General features: G+C 40.0%; 1 protein-coding gene and 2 non-coding genes across 3 annotated transcripts in view; 1 reads left to right on the top strand and 2 right to left on the bottom strand.

Annotated features, from left to right (window-relative positions):
- The window catches only part of LOC124798015 (V-type proton ATPase subunit C), a 71,169-nt gene that overhangs the window by 19,113 nt on the left and 39,995 nt on the right, over positions 1–12,061 (bottom strand). The gene's annotated exons all lie outside the window — the stretch shown is intronic.
- Trnat-ugu lies at positions 8,266–8,340 on the bottom strand. Its single transcript has one exon. It is a non-coding gene; the product is annotated as a tRNA-Thr (tRNA).
- Trnat-ugu lies at positions 11,014–11,088 on the top strand. Its single transcript has one exon. It is a non-coding gene; the product is annotated as a tRNA-Thr (tRNA).

Here is a 12,061-nt window from a genome sequence, read left to right as displayed (position 1 = left end):
AAAATTATTTTTACTTCTAACACTGTGGTTGAGAATTTTACAGTTCATTCTATATACTAACACGTTTTACTAGGTTGTTTGTGTGTTGGCATGTAGATGTACCAATGTTTAGGTCTCTGAAGAGACTTCTGCAATTATTTTGTTATCAATCATACACATTATTCTCACTTCTGTAGGATAAATACCTTTTAGCCTTATTGTGCTCCCTGCATAAGATCATGCCACCAAATAGTGTTAAGAGAAAATAAATAGTAATCCTGTCTGCAAGTCAAAATAATGAGAAAGTTTTCTAACTATAAGCTGGCAGAACTGGGCTATTTGGTTAACCTATCCATGTGGTAGTTCCACTTTGGTTCATTATCCATATGGATGTGAAAGACAAACTGTTTGCTGTGAACAAGCTGCAAGCCTATTCCGTTATCTTCATAGGTATGTCTGGTATGGGTGTGTCTGAGGAATTTACAGTACCATTATACTGGTCTCATCAGCAGACCACAATTTTTTATGAGTACTCTATGTCCCAGGTAAATCATTGTGAAGATCAAGAACAGGAGTGAGCCATGCACCAAACCATGCAGGATACCATATCAAATATTTCCCCATTCTGAATGTAGTCTTATTCCAATCCTACCGTTCATTAATGTGATTTTCTTATTTTCAAGAAATGACTTCCTCACTCACACAAGGGGAATGCCTTTAATGCCATACCATTTTAGTTTCTGTTGCACAGTTTTATAATCTATACCATGAAAGGCCTTGGCAAGACCACAGAAAATGCCAACAGCATTCTCGGTTGGTTACAGCAGAAGTGATTTTGTGAAGTCATAGATGTCTTTCTCAGTAGGGAAGTGTTTATGGAAAAGACAAACTGTGTGTACGTTAAAAGATTATTCTCAAGAATGTGGCTCAATAGTCTGTTGTAAGCTAAATTCTCAAATATTTTTGAGAACACAAAAAAGAGGTACATGGATCTACAATGAGAGATCACTCATTTATCTCCATTTTTATAAATGAGTGTTATTACCACATGCTTCAGCCTTTCACAAACTGTACCTTGATTCATTTACTTATTACATACATATCTAATGATTTTTGTGATCTCTGTAGCAGATGATTTGGCAAAACAGATGTCTGGTGGCACACGAGGAACCCTTCAAGGGCGATGTCGCAAAAGGCCAATGAAGTTTACAGAATCTGATGCCCCACATATTGTCTACAATGAAACAATAATATTGGCTTCTAATGGCAGCAGTGGGCATCACTGGAGATATCCAATGGTGAGCACAGCAAGAATCTATGGAGTGTAGTTGAACTGCTTAGTCAACAAGAAACTCACAACAGTGCTGGTGGTGTTAATACAAAGCGCAACAATCAACAATGCGGCCATCACATTACATCTACAGTAGTTGTTGAAGTTGACGTTTCATCAGAAAGGAACTCAAGGAATTTTGCAAAGTGAGAAAGAAATGGTAGATGGAATGTTAGCACTCCTGCAAGATTAGTCACTGGAATGTGTGGTGTCATGGACGTTCAACTGTGTGGACAATGTGCACAGGGAGTACAATCAAGACGGTACGTGCATAACAAGTGAAAGTATTGAAACCGATGTCGAGCCATGTAGTTCATCATTCTTGTCCAGCAGGGAGCCACAAATCCTGTCCTCAGTGACATGTAGTAAAGGACAATTGTTTTCCAAGGAGCAAGTATTAAACATAATTACATATATGGAAGATCACCAGCAGCATAGTTAAAAAAAATATCAGCATAGTTAAAAAAAAGTACAGACTTCAAGTAAGTCTACAGCAATATGACTGTAGTGCATAAGAAAAACTATGGCTATTCAAAGGAGAACAAGGCACAATTGTTACATAAACAGGCATTTGCATGTTTCAAGGATGCTCGATACAATTTACAGGAAGTGCATAATAGTGAGCTTCTATGTTAAGCACATCAAATTGTGCATGATATAGACTGCAGTGATTTCAAGGGAAGCAGTGGATGACAGCATGATTTCAAACAGTGCTACAGAATTGGAAGACATACGATAATTTCAAAGAAAGTGTCAACTTAATGGTGCAAAGCAAACTGCGGAATCGGCCCAAAAATTTGAGGGTGAGAAACAAACTTATCCCATCATTCAATAAGGAATTTGTTTCCAACTGAGACCAATCAGGATCTGAGGAGGAAATGCACATGAAAGGAACCCTGGAAATTAGAGGTATCACAAGATTTGCACCACGATCCAATAACATCAACGCCTTAATGCATTCGTATACAATTATGCTGACTGTTAATCTGGATGGTAAATTGGCTGGAAAGTTATTTATTGTGCTGTGAGAAGTTGGAGGTGCTGCTCCTGCTCCTGCTCCTGCTCCTCCCCCCCCCCCCCCCCCCTTTGTGATTCTTTCTTGTGTGTGTGACCTTGCAAGGGCAGTAGGGAATATTTACAAGAGAACTACAACATACTGCTTTTGGCCAGTAGTTGATCAAAATAACTTCCTTTTCCTTGATTCCTGGTCTGCATATAAAAATCATACTCCTTTAGAGAGAATTACCCTTCTCGGAAAGTGAATGAAATTGTAAGTCGTACCGCCTGAAACCAGTGGACAAATTCAGCCTCTGGATGTTTATTATTTCTGTACCTATAAAACCTATTATCACACTATCTGCACAATAAGCTCCACAACAGACTAGTTTGCATTCAGTTGCATGCCATCAGTTCTCATCCCCCCTTACATTCTGTGCATATTCTTTAAGAGAGGATACTTAGCTGAACCTCCTGCACAATTTATAACTCCCAAGGAGTTTGCTTTCAATCTTGATGGTGCGAACCTTTGTGATCATTGTGGCATGCCATTATTCATTCAGTGTTCATGGTGCTAGTTAATGGTTTGTTTTGAACATTTCTTGAATGTCAGTGATGTCCATTTTGTGAAGTGTAATACATACATGTCACAGAAGGTTGATCTCTACACACTCATTTTCTGTCAGCCTCCTGATGCACATGGTGAGTCATCAGCAGTTAATATTTTAAATGATCACTACTAAACACTGAACTTGCAACATCACACTCAAAGGGTTCCTCGTAAGAAAGTCTACAGTATCTGCTTTCATTGCTCCATTTTTCTCCCTGTGTTTTCTATTACTGTCAAAAAAGAATTCATTGAATTTAGTAATCAAAGACTGGAATTTAATATAATCTTCATTTTTGCAGCTGTTGTCAGGGAGCGGAATATAATTTGCCTTACCAAGTTAATTCATTTTATACCCAATAATAGTCCAAATTGTCTTTGCTTTGTTATTGGAATTTTGAATTCCATGTGTTTTAAAGAACATGATCACAGGCATATCCTGTGAGAGTCAGTGGAGACTAGAGGCTCTCAACCATTAGGTAGCAACAAAATCATCATCTTCACAAACTGAACTCTCATCTTATTCATGTTTCAATTCAGTGACTGACTGAAGAAAGAAAGCCAGAATGTGTAATGGATACTCACTAGTGGAAAGTGATTCAGAGATATCTGCCATGACACTGTAGGCTTAAAATAAACTGTGTTCTTTTAAAAAAATTTCAGAACAGTAGGCCTATCTTTGTTCAAAATCATTCTCTTACTTTAATGTACAGTTACATGAGAAACAGGTTATTTTGAGACTTTTTGGATGCTTACAAAATTATATTTTTATATGTTACTGGTACAACTGTTTTGGATGCGTAATTTATTTCATAGTGAATCAGCATCTGTGGTTTACAGTTCAACCAAAGAATATATCACCCGTGAATCTCATTGTGTATCAAAGCAAATAAACGTACATTTTCGAGAATTTTCAAAAGTTACCACTGTCCTTTGCATATCTATGAGCAATCTGTAGCAAATCAGCATTTGTGATTTAGCAGCAGATTTTCTAACTAACATATTGTGCTACACCTAGCTTTCCCTTGAAGAGGAGTAGCCCTATATATTATCTGCATTTATCGTAAAGTAACTCTTTCTTCAAGTTTGCTAACAACTATAATTAACATCAAAACATTTTAGGAAACTATTAATTTTTACCACAGGTTTTTGTGTTGCCTTAATAGAAATCTCATTTTTGTGTATCTTGTTCAGTTCTTATGGAGAATTAGCAACTTTTTAGCTCAACATCTTAAAAGATAATCAGTGGGCTTAAAGTTATTTGTTTACTGCCTTGTAATACACTGAACCAGCCAAAATGCAGGCCCACTGTGAACATTCTTCTGCAACATGGGATGAGTTGGTTGACATTCATAAGCAACTGGAAACTGCCCCGACTACAGTCAAATGAGTGGCAGCTGCTGCGAATCAGTGTGTTGCAAGAGCTCCCAAAAGTCATGTAACTGTTATGCCTATACCAGAGGTACCTCAAATACTATACCCTCCTGTGGATCTAGTCTCCGATGCAGAAAGTACATGATCTGTCATTACCTGTCCATTTGACTGTGAGTGGTGTGTCAATGGTACAGCTAGGCATCCTGTACAGGGTGGATGGGGACCAGGGAGAACTCAAGGTGCTCTACCAATCCCCCAAGCCAACAAGTCTGAGGTGCTGTCCTTCACTGAAACTGAGCCAGTGGGACTCACTTCATCTGTTTTGCAGAAACCTGTTTTGTCTGGTGTCAGGAAGAGGCAAACACAAAAGGGTACGGGTCTATTAATTGTCAGCATTTCTTAGGAAAATGGCAGCAAGGGACAGAAAAGGACACCAGGTGCACTCAGTGTGTAAGCCTGGGGGTCTCATTCAGCATGGTGAACAGGCTAGTCCGACAGCCACCGAATGAAAAGGATGCAACAAACTGCAAATTATGGGCACACTGGAACGAATGATGCCTGTCGTCTGGGCTCCGAGGTCATTCTTGGATCATTCCAGCAACTGGCAGAGGAGGTTGAGAAGACCAGCCTTGTGCATGGAGTTTCACAAGGCTCACAATTTGCACCATTATCCCCAGAACTGATCATGGCCCTTTGGTTCTGGGTCGAGTGGAACAACTGAATAAGAAACTTTGAAGGTTCTGTGACAAGCTAGGCTGTGACTTCCTGGACTTGCGCCATATGATTGGCTGTGACTTCCTGGACTTGCGCCAAAGGCCTGTGCACTGTAGTGTCCCCCTAAATAGGTCAGGCGTGCATTACACAACAGACTGCTACTCAGGTAGCTGACTGTGTGTGGGTTGCACACAAGGGTTTTTTAGATTAGGCAACTCTCCATCCAATCCAGATAACAATAACTGTAGGAAAATCTAAAGTATCAGTGTCTGGTCGAAAGAAATGCCTCCCACAGGTGAGAGTATTAAAATCCTAATGGTAAACTGCCGAAGCACTCGCAACGAAGCGTCAGTTTTAAGCACTTATGAAATGCAGTGAATCTCACATAACCTGAAATTGATATCAGTGACATTTTAGGGGAAAATTTAAGTTTATATTGAAAGGCTAGGCAAATGGGAAATGGAGGTGGCGTATTTGTTGCAGAAGACAAAAAACTCAAATCGCCCCCACAGTAGAAACTGAAGCTGAATGTAAGACTGTTTGGCAACAATTAGTATCAGGGGTGGGCACAAAACGATAATTGGATCCTTCTATTACCCATCAGACTTGTCTCCTGATGTAGCTGAAAACTACAGAGAAAACCTCAGTTAATTTGTATGTAAGTTTCCCAGTCATACTGTAATCATTGGTGGAGACTTTAATCATCCAACAGTTAATTGGGAAAATTAAGAGTTATGTTAGTGGCAATCGTGATAAGACATCCTGTGAAACTTTACTAAATGACTTCTCTGAAAACTACCTAGAACAAATAGTTCGGAACCCCACTCATGATGGAAATACATTGGATCTAATGGAAACAAATAGATCTGACCTCTTTGAGGATGTCCACATCGAAACTGGTGTCAGTGACCATGACATGGTTGCGGCAACAATGATTACCAAAATACTAATGATAACTAAAACAAAAAGAAAGGTATATGTGTTCAGTAAACTAGATAAAAAATCACTAGTGTCATATCTCAATGAGGAACTTGGAAGTTTCAGCACAGGACGCAAGCATTAGATGAACTCTGGCAAAATAGCTGACCATGCGCTGGATAGATACATACCCAGTAGAACAATTCATATTGGGAGGTAAGCTCCGTGGTGTATAGTCACTATAAAGAAACTTCTGAAGAAACAGAGATTACTGCATGATATGTGTACAACAAAGGGTAGGGCTATAGATAGAGAGATGCTGAAAGAAACATGTTTGGCTGTCAAGAGAGCAATGTGTGATGCCTTCGATGACTACCATAGCATAATATTGTCAAGTGATCCTTCACAGAACCCAAAGAAATTCTGGTCATATGTAAAGAGGCTGTTAGTGGCACCAAAGTCAGTGTCCAATCCCTAGCGAATGAGACAGGAACTGAAACTGATGGCAGCAAAGCAAAAGCAGAAATGCTTAACTCCGTTTTCAAATGTTCCTTTAAAAAGGAAAACCCAGGAGAATTGCCCAAATTTATTGCTTGTACCACTGAGAAGATGAATGAAATAAGCATTAGTGTCAGTGGTGTTGAGAAACAGCTGAAATCATTAAAATTGAACAAAGCTTCAGGGCCCAATGGAATTTCTGCCAGATTCCATACAGAATTTGTGGCTGAGTTAGTCCCTCTTCTAACTATAGTCTATAGCAGATCCATCGAACAAAAATCCATACCCAGTTCTTGGAAAAAGACAAAGGCCACATTTGTATACAAGAAAAGTACAATCGCACTTTTCTCATAGGACATACTGATAGCTTTAGGTCAAGGTAGATACAGTATTTCTTGATTTCCGAAAAGCTTTTGACACAGCACCACACCTAAACTTATCATCAGAAGAATGATCATATATTTATTTATTTATTTATTTATTTATTTATTGATTTATTTAACCTGGCAAGATTAGGGCCATCAGGCCCTCTCTTACATCTAACCAGGCATTCTACTTATTTTACATTCATATGTTTTAGTAGGCATGTAAACTAAATCTAGTACAAAAAGTGAAATAAACAATTTGAAAGGTACACCTGGAAAAATACATACATATAGAGTTTATATTCTTAGGTCACAAGTACTGTTATAATTAGACATTATTGAAGAGACAGATTTTAGATAGGAGTGCCGGCAGCAGGGAGTTTGAGGGAGACTCATGGTGAAGGGAGGAGAAGAATAGAGACATGATGAAACATAATTAAGGAAATATACAGGAAAAGAAGATTGCGTGGCTAATAGAGAAAGATGAAGAGGAAGGCATCTCAGGAGCAAGATAGGAGACGCTAGCTTTGCTATTTGACAGATGAGGGGATTGTCCTTGTACATTAATTTTGTGGAGAACTTTGTGAGGATGATAGTAGGGTATCAAGAGAAATTTGTAACTATACTGAGGACCTTTTGGTATTGAGGACAAGCATGTTATCATGGATGAAAAGTCATCGTCACATGAAGAAGTAACTTCAGGTGTGACCCAGGGAAGTGTGTTGGGACACTTCCTTTTCATGTTGTATATTAATGACCTTGCAGACGACATTAATAGTAAAATCAGGTTTTTTTAGATGATGCTATTATCTATAATGAAACACTATCTGAAAGAAGCTCAGATCTTGATCAGATTTCTAACATTTTGCGCAGATTGGCAACTTGCTTTAAACATTCAGAAATTTCAAATTTTGGACTTCACAAAACGAAAAAATGTAGTATCCTGTAACTATAATATCAATGAGTCACTGTCCGAATTGGCCAGCTCATACAAATACCTGGCTGTAACACTTTGCAGGGATATGAAATGGAACGATCACATAGATTCAGTAAAGGGTGAAGCACATGGTGGAATTTGGTTTATTGGTAGGATACTAAGGAAGTGCAATCACTCTACAAAAGAGAGTGCTTACAAATCACTCATGAGACCCAGCCTAGAATATTACTCAAGTGTGTGGGACCTCTACCAGATAAGACTAACAGGGGATATTGAACATATACAGGGAAGGACAGCACAAATGGTCACAGGTTTGTTTAATTCATGGGAAAGTGTCAAAGAAATACTGAAGGAATTGAAATGGCAGACTCTTGAAGACAAATGTAAACTATCCTGAAAAACTATATATGACGGTAGTACCTGTTCCCAAAAGAACAGTTACCGTGGATGACCATGCAGCTTTTCTAGAAATGAAATGATAATTAAATGGACACCCTAGCTGCAAGCAGGCGTTGATATACGTCATTGGGGACATGTTGAAAATGTGTGCCCCGACCGGGACTCGAACCCGGGATCTCCTGCTTACATGGCAGACGCTCTATCCATCTGAGCCACTGCGGGCACAGAGGATAGTGCGTCTGCAGGGACTTATCCCTTGCACGCTCCCCGTGAGATCCACATTCCCAACATGTCCACACCACTACATTCGTAGTGCGCCTTATAGATGTTTGCCCATCATACTCATTACTCGTGGCAGATTAATCTACCAAGTCCCGTACGAGTTCGGGCATAGCGTGTGCGTTCGCACAAGGTCAATGGCCTGGAAGCCATATTTTTAACTAAGGTTGTATACATGGAAGAACCCTGGAGATACTAAAAGGTATCAGATAGATTATATAATGGTAAGACAGAGATTTAGGAACCAGGTTTTAAATTGTAAGACATTTCCAGGGGCAGATGTGGACTCTGACCACAATCTATTGGTTATGACCTGTAGATTAAAACTGAAGAAACTGCAAAAAGGTGGGAATTTAAGGAGATGGGACCTGGATAAACTAAAAGAACCAGAGGTTGTACAGAGATTCAGGGAGAGCATAAGGGAGCAATTGACAGGAATGGGGGAAATAAATACAGTAGAAGAAGAATGGGTAGCTTTGAGGGATGAAGTAGTGAAGGCAGCAGAGGATCAAGTAGGTAAAAAGACGAGGGCTAGTAGAAATCCTTGAGTAACAGAAGAAATATTGAATTTGATTGATGCAAGGAGAAAATATAAAAATGCAGTAAGTGAAACAGGCAAAAAGGAATACAAACGTCTCAAAAATGAGATCGACAGGAAGTGCAAAATGGCTAAGCAGGGATGGCTAGAGGACAAATGTAAGGATGTAGAGGCCTATCTCACTAGGGGTAAGATAGATACCGCCTACAGGAAAATTAAAGAGACCTTTGGAGAAAGGAGAAACACTTGTATGAATATCAAGAGCTCAGATGGAAACCCAGTTCTAAGCAAAGAAGAGAAAGCAGAAAGGTGGAAGGAGTATATAGAGGGTCTATACAAGGGCGATGTACTTGAGGACAATATTATGGAAATGGAAGAGGATGTAGATGAAGATGAAATGGGAGATACGATACTGCGTGAAGAGTTTGACAGAGCACTGAAAGACCTGAGTCGAAACAAGGCCCCCGGAGTAGACAATATTCCATTGGAACTACTGACGGCCGTGGGAGAGCCAGTCCTGACAAAACTCTACCATCTGGTGAGCAAGATGTATGAAACAGGCGAAATACCCTCAGACTTCAAGAAGAATATAATAATTCCAATCCCAAAGAAAGCAGGTGTTGACAGATGTGAAAATTACCGAACTATCAGCTTAATAAGTCACAGCTGCAAAATACTAACACGAATTCTTTACAGACGAATGGAAAAACTAGTAGAAGCCAACCTCGGGGAAGATCAGTTTGGATTCCGTAGAAACACTGGAACACGTGAGGCAATACTGACCTTACGACTTATCTTAGAAGAAAGATTAAGGAAAGGCAAACCTACGTTTCTAGCATTTGTAGACTTAGAGAAAGCTTTTGACAATGTTGACTGGAATACTCTCTTTCAAATTCTAAAGGTGGCAGGGGTAAAATACAGGGAGCGAAAGGCTATTTACAATTTGTACAGAAACCAGATGGCAGTTATAAGAGTCGAGGGACATGAAAGGGAAGCAGTTGTTGGGAAGGGAGTAAGACAGGGTTGTAGCCTCTCCCCGATGTTGTTCAATCTGTATATTGAGCAAGCAGTAAAGGAAACAAAAGAAAAATTCGGAGTAGGTATTAAAATTCATGGAGAAGAAATAAAAACTTTGAGGTTCGCCGATGACATTGTAATTCTGTCAGAGACAGCAAAGGACTTGGAAGAGCAGTTGAATGGAATGGACAGTGTCTTGAAAGGAGGATATAAGATGAACATCAACAAAAGCAAAACAAGGATAATGGAATGTAGTCTAATTAAGTCGGGTGATGCTGAGGGAATTAGATTAGGAAATGAGGCACTTAAAGTAGTAAAGGAGTTTTGCTATTTGGGGAGCAAAATAACTGATGATGGTCGAAGTAGAGAGGATATAAAATGTAGGCTGGCAATGGCAAGGAAAGCGTTTCTGAAGAAGAGAAATTTGTTAACATCCAGTATTGATTTAAGTGTCAGGAAGTCATTTCTGAAAGTATTCGTATGGAGTGTAGCCATGCATGGAAGTGAAACATGGACGATAAATAGTTTGGACAAGAAGAGAATAGAAGCTTTCGAAATGTGGTGCTACAGAAGAATGCTGAAGATTAGATGGGTAGATCACATAACTAATGAGGAAGTATTGAATAGGATTGGGGAGAAGAGAAGTTTGTGGCACAACTTGACCAGAAGAAGGGATCGGTTGGTAGGACATGTTCTGAGGCATCAAGGGATCACCAATTTAGTATTGGAGGGCAGCGTGGAGGGTAAAAATCGTAGAGGGAGACCAAGAGATGAATACACTAAGCAGATTCAGAAGGATGTAGGTTGCAGTAGGTACTGGGAGATGAAAAAGCTTGCACAGGATAGAGTAGCATGGAGAGCTGCATCAAATCAGTCTCAGGACTGAAGACCACAACAACAACAACATTACGGTAGTACCTGTTCCCGAAAGAACGAGTAATGAGTATGATGGGCAAACATCTATAAGGCGCACTATGAATGTAGTGGTGTGGACATGTTGGGAATGTGGATTTCACGGGCAGCGTGCAAGGGATAAGTCCCTGCAGACGCACTATCCTCTGTGCCCGCGGTGGCTCAGATGGATAGAGCGTCTGCCATGTAAGCAGGAGATCCCGGGTTCGAGTCCCGGTCGAGGCACACATTTTCAACATGTCCTCAATGAAGTAGATCAACGCCTGCTTGCAGCTAGGGTGTCCATTTAATTATCATTTTATCCTGAAAAAGTTTATTAACAAAGTTTCAAGAACTGGCTTTAAATGATGACTCTAGGAATACACTACAACACCCTACGAATCGCTCAGACAGGGATTGTGTGGATAAGATTAGAATAACTGCTGCATGCATGGAGGCATTCAAACAATCATTCTTCCCACGCTCCATATGCGAGTGGAACAGGAAGAAACCCTAATAACTGGTACAATGGGATGTACCCTCTGCCATGGGCCTCACGGTGGTTTGCAGAGTATAGATGTAGATGCAGACACCTTAATCCTGTTCCACAAATTGGCATCTACATCTACATACATACTCCACAAGCCACGTATGATGCATGGTGGAGGATATCCTGTACCACAACTAGTCGTTTCCTTTCCTGCTGCCTTCACAGATAGTGCAATGGAAAAATGACTGTCTATATGCCTCCATATGAGCCCTAATTTATTGTATCTTATCTTTGTGGCCCCCGCATGAAATGTATGTTGGCAGCAGTAGGATCATTGTGCATTCAGCTTCAAATGCCAGTTCTCTAAATTTTCTCAATAGTGTTTCTCGTCGCTTTCCCTTCAGTGATTGCCATTTCAGTAGGGTGAGCAACCACAGTAGCATTCTTCGAAATGAATGTCCTCTTCCCTCCAGGGACTCCCATTTTAGCTCCCGAAGCATATTCATAACACTTGCATGCTGATCGAACCTAACGGTAACAAATCTAGCAGCTCGTCTCTGAATTGTTTTGATGTCTTCTTCCAATCCAACCTGGTGCGGTCCCAAACACTCTAGCAGAAGTCAAAAAAAGGTTGCAATTGCATCCTATATGTGGTCTCTCTTACAGATGAACTACCCTTTCCTAAAATTCTAACAAAAAACTTCCCTAGCACAATTCTCAAACACTCGT

This window comes from Schistocerca piceifrons, chromosome 5 (assembly GCF_021461385.2).
Source record: "Schistocerca piceifrons isolate TAMUIC-IGC-003096 chromosome 5, iqSchPice1.1, whole genome shotgun sequence".
Classification (NCBI taxonomy): domain Eukaryota; kingdom Metazoa; phylum Arthropoda; class Insecta; order Orthoptera; family Acrididae; genus Schistocerca; species Schistocerca piceifrons.
The sequence above is the reverse complement of the archived record's forward strand: the minus strand, read 5'-3'. Positions and strand labels throughout refer to the sequence as shown.